Genomic DNA, 13014 nt, shown 5'->3' with positions numbered 1-13014 from the left:
GGAGGAAATATTTCATCCTTTTTTTACATTTTTATTGATTAAATTTATTCATTTATTTTACACCCCAACCACAGTATCCCCTCCTTCTCTCCTCTCTCCTCTCCCCCAACCCCTTTCCCCCCTCCCATCCACTCCTCCTCTGTATCTGTTCAGAAAGGGGCAGGCCTCCCATGGTGTCAACATAGCTTAGTATAGCATTTATTGTTAAATAGCTTCAGTGAAGAAATAGGGCTTGTAGTCTTATAGAAAAATGTCAGTAAGCAAGAACGATGAAAAATGAGGAAGATGAAATGACAGGAAATGTTGACAGTGCTAAGCATGAGTGAGTTAGAACTAGACAGGAGAAATGTCAATGGCTAGTGAGCTATGGGCCAGAGATCAGGTCTCAGAGTTCATTGGCAGGTGTTAAAGCCATGAGGAATACTAGTCTATAATTAGACTTCCTGGAGGAGATGAAGACAGAAGCATCAGAAGGAAGACAGACAGGATGGAAAGTGTATCATGGAATAGAAAGGCTAGGTGAATGTCAAGTATGATTGGGGTTCATGAATTTCTAAAGATCACAGGGATTGGGAAAAGAGAGATTAGACAGGCTGTTTTGGTCAGAAGTCTTCCACTGGGCTCATGAACCTTTTGCCCAACTTGGTGGCTAACATTACTGGACAACAAGGTCCAATGACATTTGCTTATCCATAAGCTCTAGAGAATCTAATTTGTTCTCTCCTCCCCAGAGAGTGAGCACTGAGTGCCAAGAGCTCAGGGGATTTTATCAGATGCCAGTTTGATAAGGTCTTGCCAAGAAAGCTCAGTTTGATGCTGTAAGAGTCCATTGCATACAACATCAACAACAGAACTTGTGTTTCATAAGTCAGTATGAAGCCATGAAGTGTTTACAAATGCTGTATATCACTTAGTTGGTTATATTCTTGCATTCGAGAGAGCAAGACTGCCAAAGAGAGTAAAAGCCACACAAGCACAGGACTGTTAATTCTTTTGGATCTTAGCAGTTGCAGACCATTCTATCAGCAACAGCACAGGCATACATTTGGAAGGAGTAGCTATACCTAGTCATTGTGTAGAGTTGGCTCAAAGAAAGTCCTAATCAGTGAACTGTACACATCTTCCCAAATACACATCCCCAATTTCCTCCAATGGCTTTCTTTATTCCAGTCTTTTATAAAGCTCATTCATATGCCATAGGCCACTCACTTTAATGCCAGACCACAGAAAAAGAATGATGCACATGTGGTGCTGTCCCACCAGTTTGACCTTACAAGCTGAAAGTGACACCTTGGAAACCAATCTGTTGGTACTTTCAGAACAGACATCATCCTGACACAGAGATCCTGATCTTTGGGCATATGTCACCTGGTGCCTAGACTCTGTAGCTTCTGCCAAAGGGCTCAGGCATCTTTCCTGTGGCTATATCTTCTAAGGAATAGCTTCTGTATTGAATAAGGGCACTTTCCATTCACTGCTTTATCTCCAGAGTCCCATTGTTCAACATTGAGTTTGGTGAGATGTGAATTGGTTTAATATTTAGCTTCAAAAAATCTTTGTAATAAGATATGGACACGTTTTTAATGAGAGATGAATTTTGCACAATTATTTTCCTCATCTGTTACTTGTCTTTTTCCTTTTTTAAACTTTGTATTACAAAGGACATCATATTTCACTGAAGTCCAATTTACTAGTTTAATTTTCTCTCTTAGATTGTGGGGGAGCAGTACAGTTGGGCAAACCTCAGCAAATGCTGAACAAGACAGGAAAAGATAAATATATTGGTGAACTCTGTGGGAGGCTCTGAATGTTGAGTATCTGATTCCTGAGTGCTCAGCCTCTGTCTGATCCTGTTGACACAAAACATTTCATTAATGTCTCACATCATAAAATGTCTAAATGGAGACCTTCTCCACACTCTCTGTTCCCCAAACCCATCCCTCAGGTTCCTTCATAGTGCTGCCATAAAAAAACAGCTGTAGCCCCCTTTCCTCTCTACCCATGTCTCCTCTGGATGCTATTTACCATCCTCTCCTGAACTCCCTCCCCCACTGCTTGCTACATCCCAGCCTTCAACACCAGCAGGCATTCTCTGTGAATACATCAGCTGAGCAGGCCAGTGAAACAGCCATCTCACTGTCCAAAAATCCAGAGGGGGGAACAGAATCCAAAGAAGAAAGCAAACCAAGCCAACAAAACTAAAACCAGAAATAGACTTATAATCATCCCATGCACAGATTCCTACACAAGTGTAAGAGCAAGATCAACAGCAGCCAGGGCAATGTGTCTCCACTAGGACACAACTATTCTACCTCAGCAGGCCCACAATATTTCAACATAGCTGAAGAACAAGAAAAAGACCTTAATATCAACTATATGAAAATGATACAGGTCCTAAAAGAGGAAATTAAAAATCCCTTAAAGAAATCCTGGAAAAGATACACACACAAATCCACTTGGAGGAAATTAATAAATCCCTTAAAGAAAGCTAGGAAAGCACAAACAAACAAACAATTAGGGAAAATAAAAAATCCCTTAAAGGGAGCCAAGGAAAAACAACAAAATGTTGAAGGAAATAAATAAAACTGTTCAAGACCTGAACACAGAAATAGAAGCAATAAAGAAAACACAAACAGAGGGAAATCTTGAAATGAAAACTGAGGAATTTGAACAGGAACTACAGAGGCAACTTTCATCAACAGAATACAAGAGATGGAAGAGAGACTCTCAGGTATCAAATTTGCTATATAATAAATGGACACATCAGTCAAAGAAAACATTAAATACAAAAAATTCCTGACACAAAACACCCAGGAGATCTAGTACACTTTGAAAATACCAAACATAAGAATTATAGAGATAGATGGAGGAGAAGAATCTCAGCTCAAAGACCCAGAAAATGTTTTCAACAAAATCATAGAAGAAAATTCTCCTAACCTAAAGAGGAAAATGCCTATAAAGTTAGTTACAAGTATCATACAGAATGCCAAATAGATTGGACCAGAAAAGATAATGCCATTGCCAAATAATAACAAAAATACTAAACATACAGAAGGAAGAAATAATATTAAAGTTGGAAGGGAAAAAGACAAGGAACATGTAAAGACAGACTTATTAGAATTACATCTGTCTTCTCAATGGAGACTGTGTAAGTTAGAAGGGCCTGGAAAGAATTGCTACAGATTCTAAGGGACCACAGATGCCAGCCTGCACTGTAATACCAAGTAAAACTTTCAGCCACCAAAGATAGAGAAAATAAGATATTCTATAAATATCTTATGAAGTCAAATTTTAAAAATATCTGTCTACAAATTCAATCTGATAGAAAGTGCTAAAAGGAAAACTCCAACCCAAGAAGGTTAACTGTACCTGAGAAAACAGAGAAAGCAAATAATCTCACACCATCCTTCTGCTACATCTAAGAAATAAAACTCAACCTTAAAGATGGACATTAACTCAGAATAAAAGGTTGGAAAAAGATATTCCAAGCAAATGAACCTGAAGAATAAGTTGATATAAACATTTTAATATCTTTCAAAACAGACTTGAAATCAAAACTAATCAAAAGAAATGAGAAGGTCACTACATATAGATGAAAGGAAAGTCAAGCAAGATGATATTTCAATTCTTAACATCTAAGTCTCAAACACAGGAACACATGCTTTTGGAAAAGAAAGACTTCTATAGTTTAAACCACATATTGACTCTCACTCATGAACAGTGAGAGACTACAATACTCTATTCTCACAAACTGAGAGTTCATCCAGATAAAAACTAAACAGAGAAATACTTGAGCGAAGGTGTCATATAAACCAAGAAGACCATATCTTCAAAACATTTCATCCCAACACAAACATACATCCTTCTCAGCACCTCATGGAAATCACTTCAAAATTTTACCATGTACCCAGATGTAAAGCAGTTCTCAGTGCATACAAGAAAATTGAAATAACACTGTGCATGCTATCTGTCCACCACAGGTTAAAGGTGGATATCATCAACAACGGAAATGACAGAAAGCTTGCACACTCATGGAAGCTGAACAACACTCTACTGAGTAAAAAAACAGCTCAAGAAACAAATGAGACAGAAAGCAAAGATGTTATAGAATGTAATGAAAATGAATGCACAGCACACTGAAACTTTTGGGACACATAGAATGGTGCTAAGGGGAAAGTTCAAAGCACTAAGTGCCTGCACTGAAACAAAAATGGAGAGGTATTACAATAGTAACTTAAAGAGCATACCAGAAAGCCCTGAACAAAAGGAAGTAAGCACATCCAAATGAATAGATGCAATAATCAAACCAAGGACTAAAACCAATAAAATAGAAATAGAATGTACACAGAATTAATGAAACACAGAGTTGGTTCTTTGAGAAAATCAACAAGATAGACAAACCCTTATCCAAATTAACTAAAAGACACAGAGAGAATATTCAAACTAACAAAATCAGAAATGAATAGGGGGCATAACAACAGACACCAGTAAATCCAGAGAATCTTAAGGACATGTTTAAATTTTTGTATTTCATCATTTATTGTAAATAACACTTCCCCAGACCTATCATAAAGTTTCTGTGATGTATCGTCTTCCAGTTGCAATAAAAATTACTGAGTTGCATCAATAAAAAAAATTCTGTACTTGAATAAATTGGAAAATCTAAGAGAATAGATAATTTTCCTCAATAGTGCCACTTATCAAAGTTTAGTTAAGATCAGATAAACAATTTATATAGATTTATAACACCTAATCAAATAGAAGCAGTCATTAAAAGTCTGCCAACCAAAATGCCCATGGCCAGATGGTTTTAGTGCAGAATTTTACCAGAATTAGCACCAATACTTTATTCCAATTCACTTTATGAGGTTATAGTTACCCAGAAACTCAAACCAAATAATCAACAAGTAAATAGAATTATAGGCTACTTATTCTTTTGAACTTAGATACAAAATTACTCAATAAAATAATTGTAAATTGAATCCAAAAATATAACAAAATAATCACCCACAATAATCAACTGAGCTTCATGTCAGAAATGCAAGGTTGGTTCATTACATATAAATTAGAAAATGTAATCCACAATATAAACAAATGGAAGAAAAAAAGAACCATATGATCATTTCATTGACTGTAGAAAAGGCCTCTGTCAAAATCCCAAACCCCTTCATGATAAAAGTCCAGGAGATATTAATAAAACAAAGAACATACATTAATATAACAAAGACAATTACAGCAAGTCTATAGCCAACACAAATTAAATGGAGAGAAGCTTGAAACAATTCCACTAAAATCAGGAACAATATAAGGTGTCCACTCTCTTCATATTTATTGAATATAGTACTTGAAATATTAGCTAGAGCATTTAGATAACTGAGAGAGATCAAGGGGATACAAATTTGAAAGGAAGAATTTATTATTATTTGCAGATGATATGATAATTTTCTTGAATGTCACTAAAAATTCTATCAGGGAACTCCAACAGCTGATAAAAACTTTAAGCGAAGTGGTTGGATTCAGGATTAATTAAAAAAATTTGCTAGTCCTCATATAGACAAGTAACAAACAGACTGAGAAAGAAATCAGGGAAAAAACACTTTCCCAATAGCCTTATATGACATAAGATACATTGGGGTAATTCTAACCAAGCAAATGAAAGAAATATATGACAAAAACTTTAAGTATTTGAAGAAAGGAATTGAAAAAAATATTAGAAATGAAAAGATCTCCCATGCTCATGGATCAGTAGGATTAACATAGTAAAAATGGACATGTTAGCAAAACCAATCTACAGATTCAGTGTAATACCCATCAAAATTGCAACACAATTCTTTACAGGCCTTGAAATGACATTTTCAACTTCAGGTAGAAAATAAAAAAAAAAAAAACCTGGGATAGCTAAAATAATCCTGAACAATCAAATAATTGCTGGAGGTATCACCATCCCTGTTTTCAAGTTGCTTGACAGAGCTATAATAATGAAAAGAATATGACATTGCCAAAAAACAATCAGGTTGAATAACAGAATTGAAATAAAAAGCCAGACATAAATCCACATACCCACAGACACCTGATATTTGATAAAGAAGCTGGAAATACACTTTGGGGGGGAGCATCTTCAACAAATGGTGCTGGCATAACTGGATGTTGACATGTAGAAGAATGCACAAAATTCAAGTCTAAGTGGATCAAAGATCTCAACATAAAACCAGACACTCTGAACATTATAGATGAGAATATGGAGAAGAGCCTTGGACACGTTGGCTAAGGAGACAACTTCCTGAACAGAATATCAATAGTGCAGACACTAAGATTGATAATTAGTAAATGGGACCTCATTAAACTGAAAGGCTTCTGTACAGCAAAAGACAATGTCAATAGAACAGAATAGCAGCCTACAGAATGATAAAAAGGTTTTTACTACCTCCACATCTGACAGATGGCTAAAACCCAAAATATATAAAGAACTCAAGAAACTAGATATCAGAAAACCAAATAATACAATTAAAAAATGGGGGTATAGATGTAAATAGAAAATTCTCGACAGAGGAATCTCAAATAGCTGAGAAAAACTTAAAGAAATTTTCAAAATCCTTGGCTATCTGTGAAATGCAAATCAAAACTTCTTTGAGATTTCATCTTAAAACTGTCAGAATGGCTTATGCTGGAAATTATCTGGAACAAGGGGAACATTCTTCCACTGCTGGTGGGAGTGTACACCCACTTGTACAGCCACTATGGAAATCAATACAGTGATTCCTCAGAAAATTGGGAATTGACCATATGGTGGTCCACACCTTTAATCCCAGCTCTCCAGAGGCAGAGGCAGGTGGGTCTCCATGGGTTTGAGAGCAGCCTGGTCTACAAAGTGAGTTCCAGGACAGTCATGGATGTTACATAGCAAAACCCTGTCTCGAGAAACAAAAAAGAAAGAATATTTTGAATTGATCTATCTCAAGATCCAGCTACACCATTCTTGAGCATATAGCCAAATAACACTCCATCCTACAACAAGGTCACTTGCTCAGTTTTGTTCATTTTTGATTTATTCTTAAAAGCCAGACATAAGAAATAACCTAGATGCCCCTAAACTGAAGAATGCATAAAGAAAATGTGGTTTATTTGCAAAATGGATTATTACTTGGCTGTAAAAAAATGGCTTCATGAAATTTGTATAGAAATGGATCAAAGTAGAAAAAAATCATTCAGAATTAGGTAACCCAGACACAGAAAGACAAATACATTCTGTATTTACTTATAAGTCAATGTTGGTCATTAAACTAATTATAACTAATCTCTAATCCTTAGACTAAGAGAGTTTAGATAAAGAGGGGGGATACAATGATCTCCCTGGGATGGGAAAATAAAATAGAGTTTACTAGTAGATTGGGGGTAGCTGGGGTTGGGAGATGGAGCAATTAGGTTTTGGGGAGATGGGATGGAGGGAGAGTATAAGAAGAGTTGGGTGAAATTTGGGGCATTTCTGGGATAGTGGGGAAGCCTAGTACAAGTGAAACTTCCTGGAATTTGTGAGGGTAATACTACTGAGGACTCCTAGTAATGGGGGATACGGAGTCTAAACTGTCAGTCCAGTGTAGTCAGGCAAATCTCCCACTGGCAGACAGACCTGTGTTATATTCAGTTCAGTTGGCCTAGATGATCCTGTGGAGATACCCAAACAATTCTGGCTAATGCTAGGTCAGAGGATTGCTCTAGGAAAAAATGACAATGGGATCTCATTGAACATGGAGAGGTTGACTTGTGGCTACACGGATTCTTCACCACTAACTTCTAGTCTAATTGGTATAGGCAGGTAATCTGCCCACTACTGAAAGAGAAATACAGACACCAACCCAGCCACAAAACCTTTGACCTACAATGTGCCCTGCCTGCAAGATGTGCTGGAACAGTGGTGGTGCAGAACTTGTAGAAGTGACCAATAAATACCTGATATAACTGAAGGCCCACTCCACAAGGAAAAACTGCTTGGATGGCCAGGAACTGGAGACTGGATAGCCCAGAGTCCCAGGATAGATGCAAACATGACTGAATTTAAAAAAAAAAATCAATGAAATGATTCCTAATGATATTCTGCTATATTCATAGATGGCTGTGTTTGTTTAGTCATTATCGGAGAGGCTTCCTCCAATAGCTGGTAGGAGCAGATGCAGATACCCACAGCCAGACATTATGAAGAGAGACTCTAAATTGTAGATCTTCATTGGGTCCCTCTCCTTGGATCTTAGGGAATCTCACAGAAGTAGGAGCAGAAAGACTGTAGGAGTCAGAGGGGAAGAAGGACCCTAGGAGAACATGGCCCACTGAATCAACTAAGCAGGGTGCATTTTGGATCATAGAGACTGAAGTAGCAAGCACAGTGCCTGCATGGGTCTGTATTAGGTCCTCTGTGTATATGTTGTTGCTGTTTGCATGTTTTTGTGGGATTTCTAACTGTGGGATCAGGTGTATGTTTGACTTTTCTGCCTGCACTTGGGATTCTCTTCTTTCTTTTGCATTGCCTTGTTCAGACTCAATGTGAGGACTTTTGCCTTGTGGTATTATTACTGCATTTTGTTTTGTTTGTTGTCTCTTCGAGACTGCAGAGACAGAGAGTAAGTGGATGGTGGTGTAATGGAATGGAAATTGTATTTGAGCTATATTGTGTGAGAGAAGAATCTATTTTCAATAAAAAAATGTATAATGTCTGAAGTTAGGTAATAAGAATGAAGGGTCTTGGTAATTACCATTCATACAAGGCATTCATTTTCAAGTTAATATGTATTTTTCAGTGACAACATAAACAACATAGAACACAATAAAATAGCATAAAATAATAAAATAAAATGAAATGCCTAATTTTCACTCTATACTGAGAGTTACAAACATTCTCTAAAATTCTGTGTCTAGTTGGCTGTGGACATCACTGGTGACCTGTAAAGAGTTAACTATTCATAAGTACTTCTTAGTGAACTGCCCTATCTATGAATCCAAGCAGTACTTCCGTACTTCAGGTGTCTGAGTACACTATTCCTACAGATATATAAGTAAATGTCTACTCATCACAGATATGGAACAAATGACAGATCAAGCAAGGGTCCCAGCCAAAGCCATCTTCATGAACCAAGGAGTTTTATTGGTATCTTTTAAAGGAATATGGGTGATTGTAGCTGGAAGTTTTCCTGTGTTTCCTGCCCAGTCCACAGGCATTATGCCACAGCAGGTGATGGATTACTTACAGGACAAAAATGTTTTAAAGACAGGTACATCACCAAGGCCCACTGCATCATGTCACTAGATAGGTCATAAGGGAGAACCTAATGTTAGCATTGTGCTAAGTAGAAACAGTCTTACAATGACTCCTAATGACTTCTTGGTAAATCAATAGTTCACAACATCTCTTGCTTCTCCTTAAATGAGTACTTTGAAGTAGATGGAAATTAGCACAAGTACTCCCCACCAACTAGTGTTTGTACAGAGAATAAGAGATGGCAGAATGCTGATCTGTAGATGGGACACATATATCATTTACATCAGTCTTCTCACTGAGGCTCATCAATCTTCTCTGAAGAGTGAATGGAAAGATTATAAGAGGCAGAGATTGTTGATAATATCAAGGGAGGTTTGTTGAGGAAAAGAGTGAGATGTGCATTTTATATTAAGCCTGGGAAACAGAAAAGAAGGGAGATCTGGCAAGTGCTCAAGTCTAAAGGAGGGATTCTGGGGGTGGAAACACATGCAGATCATTTTAGATAAAGGAATAGGAAATTTGCTTGCCTAGAAGCAGATTTGTTAAAGTAAACAATATCCCTGCCATGTTGTCTACCACTGATGTTCCAAATATCATTTGATAAAATCCCTGAACTTGACTATTTGTGAATTATCCCAATTATAATGAATCTGATTTCCAAGATGCTTAGGGATCATAGTAATTATAACATTTATCTTTCCATCTCCACATATCTTACAGAAATCATACACTCATTTTTCAATATGACAATCATAGATGCTGGTATAAAATTTTCACCTGTATGATGAGGGTTTAAGCAAAATCATAGTGATTTAATTATTGAAAGAAACAAGAATCTGATTCTTCCTTTATAGTAAAAACTATGATGGTATGCACAATTGTATGCTTTTTTCCTCATTCTTAAATAATTGGTATGTCTTACATTCTTTCCTATATATTTATGCTACTGTAGGATGACACCAAACAGTAGATCAAATGAGAACACTAGACAATTTTTCCTGTTTCCTCCTCAATCATTTGTTGGTTTAGTTCATCATTTTCATTCTATTGTAATTAGGTAAGAGTTCAACACATGGAATATATTCACTGTGGCTCTCTCCCACACCCTTACTCCAAATGAGTAGGTTTGCATGTGTTTGTGAGATTTTTGTGAAATTTGATGACAGCTAATTCTCAGTGTAACACATGTCCTATTTTTTAACTTAACTTTATGGTTAAGGTCTTCTGCCATGAACAATGAACATTTTCACTAAGAATACATATTCATACTATTGAGTAATGTGTTCATTTTTAATGCTTCACTATGACACTAGGACTGTATGGATTTCTTTCAAGCTGAAAATAGTGATTTTAAGTCTTTTTTCTCCTAATATGACTTGTAAAGAGCAGTTCATTCTGGACTGTAGACATGAGTATTCTTTTCACTTGAACTCATCAGCTATTGATTCTCCCAGGATAGCCTGCACTTTTTCCTAGTGCTTATATTTCTATATTAGTGTCCTGGGAGTTCTACCCATAAATATATGCATTTATCAACTTCTAAAGTTTCACTGAAAGTATTTTTTGTTGTTGTTGTTTTGTTTTTGGTTTGGGTTTTGTTATTTGAGACAGGGTTTCACTCTATAAAAGCCTTGGCTGTCCTGGAAATTGTTTTGTAGACCTCAAACCCACAGATATCTGCCTTCCTCTTCCTCTGTAATGCTAGGATTAGAGGCATGAGTTACCACGCTCAGCTCACTGAAAGTTATTGATGATAATAAAACATTTGTTTTAAAACATAGTCTTGCTAAGTTGCAGACTATAGCTTTGCAATCTTGAATTCAAGTGATTTTTCTCACAAACACATTCAAACCTAGAAATGCTCAATAAATTATTTGACTCTGAGACATGTTTGTTGTAATAATTCGGGGGAAAATTGCTGAATGACAGAACTGGGCAATAGGAATCACTGCTGTTCTAATCTACAGCCAAAAGATCTCAGCGACCCTGGTGCACATACACAAATAATCTTCCTCTTGGCTGCATTGACCTCAGCATAATTGTCCCATACATGTTGTGCGACACAGAGTAGCATCTCAGTTCGTCACTCCTGCCAGAACTCTTGATGACAAAAGGCTGTACCCATTGAAGTTTTGCCATTGGTTCCTATGTGAGGCTTATGATTAAGTGACAAAGAAGGTTTGGGAACCATGCAAGTGGCTGGAAATTACTGGTGTGTTTACAGTCTCTATATTTGCAGGTAAATTTTTGTGTGGAAATGTAAAATGCATCTTCACTTCGTTCTTTTACTAATATGAAAGACTACCATTCTGTATACTTTCTTCTGTTACCTTTCTTCTAACATTAGTTTCAACAAATGTTTACCACCAATGAACTTCTTACTCATGCTGGTCTTCATGGGTATTGACAGGCTGAGTATATTGCCTGTGTAGTACACAATAAAGTGGAGATTCCAACTAAAGCACTAGCCACACGTTTGAAAGAGTTACTAGAAAGAGCCACACAGCTGAGACTGGGGAAGATGACAAAACTCAAATCAAGATCCCAGAACACTTGGAAGGGGTTAATCTAGCTACCAGGGGTTAAAAGGCAAAGTTCTTAACACATAGTCCTTTCTAGGAATAACCTGCTTCTTCTAGGTAGATCCTAGCTCTCAAAACTTAAAGAACTTTTATAAGTGGTGGCTTAAAAGATATGAACATGAACATTTTTTCTCCTTTTTTATTTATTATATTTGTATTTTAATTTTATACATCAGCCATGGGTTCCCCTGTCCTCCCCCCTCTCACCCCCTCCCCCACCTTCCCCCCAGTCCTTCCCCTCCATTCCCATCTCTTCCAGGGTCAAGATTCCACTGGGGATTCATTTAAATCTGGTAGATTCAGTACAGGCAGGTCCAGTCCCCTCCTTCCAGGCTAAGCAAAGTGTCCCTGTGTAAGCCCAAGGATCCAAACAGCCAGTTCATGAACTAAGGACAGGTCTGGGTCCCACTGCCTGGGTGCGTCCCAAACAGTCCAAGCTATTCAATCATCTCACTTATCCAGAGGGCCTGCTCCAGCTGGGTTTCCACAGCCTTTGGTTCATAATTCATGTGTTTCCATTAGTTTGTTCCATTAGTTCTATTTGTCCCTGTGCTTTTCCAATCTTGGTCTCAACAATTCACACTCTTACAGTCCCTCCTCTTTCTCACCAATTGGACTCCTGGAGCTCCACCTGGGGCCTGGCTGAGGATCTCTGCATCCACTTCCATCAGTTATTTGATGAGAGTTCCAGCTCGACTGTTAGGGTGTTTGGCCATCTGATCACCAGACTAGGTCAGATCAGGCTTTCTCTCGACCATTGCCAGCAGTCTACAGAGGATGTATCATTGTGGATTTCTGGGGACCTCTCCAGCACTCTGCCTATTCCTGTTCTCATGTGGTCTTCATTTATCATGGTCTGTTATTCCTTGTTCTCCCTTTTTGTTCTTGATCCAGCTGGGATCTCCTGCTCCCCTAAGCTTTCTTTCCCTTGATCTTTGCCCTTCATTACTCCCACTGTCATCCAGGTTGTTCATGTAGATATCATCCATTTCTCTGTCATTGGGTGATCCCTGTGTCTTTCCTAGGGTCCAGTTTTCTAGGTAGCCTCCCTGGAGTTGTGTAGCAGTCTAGTCATCTTTGTTTTACATCTAGTATCCTCCCATGAGTGAGTGCATACCATGTTTGTCCTTCTGAGTCTGGGTTACCTCACTCAGGATGATTTTTTCTAGATCCATCCATTTGCCT

The 13014-nt window shown here is 37.6% G+C and overlaps 1 pseudogene; it reads left to right on the top strand.

Moving 5' to 3' along the window:
* Window positions 1-269: 269 nt before the first annotated feature.
* LOC118570333 overlaps window positions 270-13014 on the top strand; it is a 31424-nt pseudogene continuing 18679 nt past the window's right edge.

The sequence above is a fragment of the Onychomys torridus genome, chromosome 19, assembly GCF_903995425.1.
Source record: "Onychomys torridus chromosome 19, mOncTor1.1, whole genome shotgun sequence".
In the NCBI taxonomy this organism is placed as follows: Eukaryota; Metazoa; Chordata; class Mammalia; order Rodentia; family Cricetidae; genus Onychomys; species Onychomys torridus.
The sequence above is the reverse complement of the archived record's forward strand: the minus strand, read 5'-3'. Positions and strand labels throughout refer to the sequence as shown.